We start from the raw sequence: 6,000 nt of genomic DNA on the forward strand, positions 1-6,000 counted from the left end.
TAAGAGGAGTCAAGGTCAGAGAGAAGGCTTTGTGACAATGGAAGAAAATACTTGAGTTATGTGATCCCAAGCTAAGGAATACCAGCAGCCTCTAGAAGCTGGAAGAGGCAAGGAATGAATTTTCCCCTTGAGCCTGGAGAAGGAACCAGCCCTGCCAACACCTTGACTTTTTATTTAGCCCACTGAAACTGATTTCAAACATGTGGCCTCCAGAACTGCAGAAGAATAAATTTGCATCATTTTAAGCTTCTGACTTCTTGGTAATTTGCTATAGCAGCTCTAAGAAATTAATTAATGCACTACCATGGGGCAAACCAGTTCTCATCAGCGGCATAAGGAGCTCTAAGGACACTCTCCCTAGTGAAAAAACATACCCAATAAAAATTATGAAAACAACCATTTAAAGCCTTTAGAAATTGTCATAAGGACATACAGAAAGTGGAGCAAATCTACTAAATCTCATTAAAAACAGTGAGCCTCTAGCATTTGAGCCAGAGACTGCTCCCGCCCCCCACTGCCCAGTTCAATGTAATGGAAGATCTACACTGAGTGGGTGTAGACAAGAACACAAGTTCTTTCTTCAGCTCAGTCTGTTCATAAATAAATAAATTAATTAAATAAAATAAAAGGAATCCAGATTGGAAAAGAAGTAAAACTATCTTTATTTGTAAATGACGTGAGCCTGTATATAGAAAATATTAAGGAATCCATTGAAAACCAATTAGAACTAATAAATGAGTTCAACAAAGTGACAGAGTACACAATTAATATACATAAATCAATTGTATGTCTATCCATTAGTAATTAACAATTGTAATTCTACTGATTAGTAGCAAACAATCCAAAATCAAGATTAAGAAAATAATCCCATTAATAATGCTACCATAAAGAATAAAATATTTAGAAAGAAATTTAACAAAAGAAATGTAAAACTTCTACTCTCTAGTCAACAATACATCATGGAAAGAAATCAAGTAATTCTTTGATTGAACATAAAATATGAATATTTTAAGTTTATAGACTGGAAGACAATATTGTTGAGATGTACTCCCCAAATTGATCTACAGATTCAATGCAATATAATAAAAATTCTAGCTGCCCTTTTTTCAGAAATCAAGAAGTTGATCCTAACATTCACATGGAAATACAACTTAAACTCAGAATATATTTTTTAAAAAGCTCTTGACGCTGAACAAAGATAAATAATCCAATTTTTAAATGGGCAAAGGATTAAAATACACATTTCTCCAAAGAAATATTGTATCTCCAGTATCATTTTTAAAACTAGCTTGGACTAACATACTTAAAAAATTGTGAATTTGCAATCCTAAATTCTAAAACTTAATTTTGCCACCCAAGAGATTTTGCTCCCTGCACAATCTCCTCATTAATCCAACTACCATACTTTATCCAAAACTTTAAAAAATATTTCCCCAATGTTAACCAAAATAATTTTATGTTAAGATGTCATTTTAACAATAATATGTTAAAGAACAGGGAATGTTTGTTCTGTTTTGGGCCTTGAGATACATAAATGATGAACTTGTCTTTTGGTCTCCTTTTCCCTCCTCACTTCAGAAGAAAAAAAAAAAACACTGAGAAACTGCTTCTTAAGAATTTTTTGTTGAGTCAGAGCTAGTGCCACAACACCAATCTGACCTCAATCAAAGCCAACTGTAACAATACATATATGCCTGCTGATCAGACTGTATTTTCAAATGTACTATTTGCTCATGTCATGCCTCTTGTACATTTTCAATACTAGAGGTCAGTTCACATTCAGTGACTCAGCAAATGTGGTGTACAAATTTCTGTTCCAGGCATTAGAAATATCACATGAGATAATAGCCTTAAAGGAAGATTAATATTTCCTTAAAAGAAGCTGCTCAGGGATCTTAAATTCTAGTAGATGAAACAGAAAATACACAAACAAGAAAGTATACATATAAAAATAGCAATTTTAGATTGTGATAAGAGTTAAAAAGTAAATAAGTTACAATGGAATGAGCCAGAGAAGTCTTTCTAAGTTTAAGTCCTGCATGACAAGAAGCAGCAAGCCATGTAAAGAGCAGGTAGAAAAGGACTTTACACAGAGAGACCAGAAAGGGCAAAGATCCTGAAACCTTGGGGTATCAGAAAAGTAGAGAGGCTGGAGGAGTAAGTAAGCAAAGCAGAGTAGCAAGAAGTAAGAAAGACAAGCAAGGGCCTGAGTGGAGAGGGCCCTCCAGGCAACGGGACGTGGGATAAACAGGGAAGAGGTAGGATCTGTTTACAAACTCCTTTCTCATGGCAAGGACCACGTTCCTGGAGGCTCTGCAGCAGATTTTTTCAGTTCATTGGTCAGAATTGTGTTGCATGCATTTTTATTTTTAAACCACTTGCTGACAATAGGAATTGAACTACACCATGGCTGGGCTGTCACTAATCAATTTTTACCTGGATATCCAATCACCCCTGGTATTGGATATCTCCCCACAATAGTTTGTGTAGTTATTCGCCCTCCCCACCCCAGCAGTAACTGCACAAAATTGAAGTTTCTCTTAGCAAGGGAGAAGGAGGAAAGGCTGTTGTAAAGTTACCAAAAATTTATGCTATCCAAGTGGAGGTAACAAGTAGTCAGTTGATTATAGAAGTCTAGGATTCAGGCAAGGGTGTCAGATGGATGGCAGATGAAGTCTTCTGCACAGGGCTGATATTTAAGATTGGTGGGTTGGATGAGACCACCCGGATAGAGTGTATATAGATTCAGAAGACACTCCAGCATTATGCTCTGGTATATCCCAGTATTTAGAGGTCAGGTGAAGGAGGAGAAACACACATACGCACAGGACTGGTCAGAGCCAGATGTGGGAGACTGTCTTAAAAGACAAACAAACAAACAAACAAATGGTCTTCCGAGGAGGACTGGACAATTGGGTTGGATGTTGCTGAGAGGAAGGTGAAAGCAGAAGCTTTCCTGGGTTCTATCTAGTAAAATAGTAATGAGATTTTTTTTGTGCCCTGACAAGAGCAGATTCAGTGAACGGTTTAGTAGAAGACTGACAAAGTAACCAAAGAGTGAATGAAAGCTGAGAACATACATTGAGGACTGCGGTAAAAGAACAGAGAAATATAACAAAGGAAATCATGACAGTCGAGGGAAAATATTTCCATTGTTATAATTTGGGAGATTATAGAACCTATTTGTATGTTGCCTCGAACGTTCCAGTTCGGAGAAGGACATCGATGGTGCAGATCAGAGGAGGTGAACTCTAAGAACAAAAACCCTAGGAAAGGTGAGCGAGGGTGGGATGTGCATGTGAGCGGAAGGATGAACCTAAATAACTCATTTATTCCATTTCAAAAAGAGGGAAGGCAGAGAAAACGTGGGCACTGAAACCGAGAAGCAAGTAGGTAAGATGCAGGCATTCTTCTATGTTGGCTCAGGTATTTGTCAATTAAAGATGAGTACAAATCATCAGCTAAGAATGGGGAGGGAGAAAGTGTGGGAGGTTTGGGGTGAAAGGAAACATGAAATAGTTATTTCAAAGACTTAGCAGGGAACTTATCAGGGAAAGTAGTAACGAGGGCACATTTGAAGCTTGGGATCACAAACTTAAACTGCAACCAGCAGACAGTTCTGACATCACCTCCAGTAGACACAGGCGTGAAGAAGACGGCTAGTAGGCTCATAAAGGGTTGGGGTCTAGTCAGGCACGTACAAGAAGAGTCAGACCAGAGGACTGAGCCTGTTTTTAAGTAAATTATTTTAACAATGGCTCATGAACTGTAAGCTGGTTTAAAAGAGAAGCTAAATTAGGAGAGTAGTGAAGATTATGAAAAAGTGGCAACACGAATGGACTGGCGGCTTCAAAAAATTAGGGAATAATCATAACCAAGGTGCTAGAGCAAGGGAGCTGAAAGGACAGGAGGCAGTGACCATTAGAACGAGTTCTCACTTTTAAGAGTTAGATTGCTCATACATATTAGTTTGCATTTAGTGCAGCCTTGTCAAGAAGATCAAAGTACCTGCTGGGCCCAGCTTGCTAAAGAGAGTACCATTATGTGTGACTAAGAAGCAGCCATGTGAGTAGTGAACTGGTAATGTGCTAATTCAGCAATGGCACAGTAAAATGGACCATATAACATTAGATCTGAACAATAGGGCAACACTGCAACATTAAAAGAGAAAAGAAAAAAGAAAAGAGCTTGGGCTTACAGTCAAAGCAACCTGATTCAAACCCTAGCTGTGACATGTAGCCGCTATATATCTTGGGGCATATTTCTTAACCTTACTGAATCCTGGATTATCCTTTTAAACCAGGCTAAACCCCCCCTCACAGGGGTTGGTATGCACATTAAAAAGGATAATATATGCGAAATGCCTGGAAATAATAGGCTCTGAGTAAATATTAACTACTGTGAAAATAAGGAGCCATGTTCCTGCTGTTGCATTCAGTCTGATATTCATTTGAAGAAACTTCTACTCTGCATGTAGGGGCTAAAGGGCTGTGTCAACCAGAAGGGCTAAGAGAGGATTCTCCTTACAGGGCTATTATGTGTGAGAGTGAAACCTGGACTGGTTATTACATTAGAGCTGCTAGTTTTAATGGTAGAAATGGAAGTTTAATTTTTAGTTAGCGACAGTATAGAGATCAGAAATGAAATCACAATAGGCGAGTATCTCTACGGAGCATGCCCACTCCTTTCCCCAGCCCCGCCCTCCTAGCACATTTTCCTCGCCTCTCTTTTTCCTAAGCTCCAAGGGCCCCTTTTTTTGCCTCCCTAACTTATTTCCTGAGCCCATTTCTTTTACAGATCACTTCTTCCATCTCTGTGACTTTCTAAATAAACAGGAAGGAAGGAAGGGGGAAGAAAATCACAATACCTGGATTCATATTTTTTAGATTAATGACGAGCCCCATGTTACCGAACAAGAGGTCCGAAGGTGGGCAATACAATATTTGGCCCACCTAGGGATGCCAAAAACTGCTATACAACAGGGGCCCCTCCCAAGGACAAAATACTACTATCTACTGGGCTCTTCTGTCCGCCGCCAATTGGAAAGACATCTCTCAATGCCAGAGATTTGTGAAAAGGAAACAAAATGTTTATTTAATGCTATTTAGGCTTAATGCCTCCACTAAAATATCAAAGTCCTTTAGGGTATACACCTACACCCACACAGCTCCCTTCTCCCACTGTCCCAACTTTGGGTACCGTTAATCAGGAAAAGAACACACGTCTGTGTTTCAGGCCGCTGGCACCATCAGCTATATCACCATGTAGGCAGGATCTCTCGAGTTAATCCAGTCATGTGGCACCTTCTCACGGTCCACTGGCAAGAGTTCTTTCTAGCAAGTTCTAGTCAAAGTCTCTCCTGCTTTTCAGGCCATGTGGCCAAAGGGGGCACCCCAAAGCCGTGTGGGCCTCTTCTACCAAAGCTGCAGGTGTTCGCACTCCACCAAAAGCATGTGGCTTTCTTCTTCAGCTGGCTGCAGGTCTCTCCATTCTGGCAAAGCTGCGCGGTTTTCCCTTTCACCTGGGCAGTTATTCCCTCATGTCCCGGAGCCCATCTTTTCCAAGCTCTCACACAGACGTTCTCACACAGGAGCACAGACCTTCGTTACATCCTGAGTCTCCAGCTACTCCGTTCTCCCTCTCTGGCCCAAAACTTGGCCACCGCTATTTAACATATCTATGAAACCAGTTAAGGGTTATAGATATGTTAAATAATCATTCCAGAGGTTAGCTGCAAAACTGTTGCTATGCAAAACAGCTCTCAATGGCCTTGGCTCTACTCATCCCTTCCCCCTGGGGGGTGAGGACATCCTATATGTCTCTCCAATATTCCTATACACTTTGAATTCTGGACACCATTCCAAATCCTTTTTTGCCCCCCCCCCCCTTGGCTGCACCCTGTATCGCTCAGACCAGGAGACATGGTGGTAGTGAAGACGGGGTGGGTGGCAGACCTACTCCCAGCCCAGCAAGAACAGACTGTGGAGACTTTTTTTTCTG

This window comes from Artibeus jamaicensis, unplaced genomic scaffold, assembly GCF_021234435.1.
Source record: "Artibeus jamaicensis isolate MK-2021 breed Jamaican fruit bat unplaced genomic scaffold, CSHL_Jam_final contig_233, whole genome shotgun sequence".
In the NCBI taxonomy this organism is placed as follows: Eukaryota; Metazoa; Chordata; class Mammalia; order Chiroptera; family Phyllostomidae; genus Artibeus; species Artibeus jamaicensis.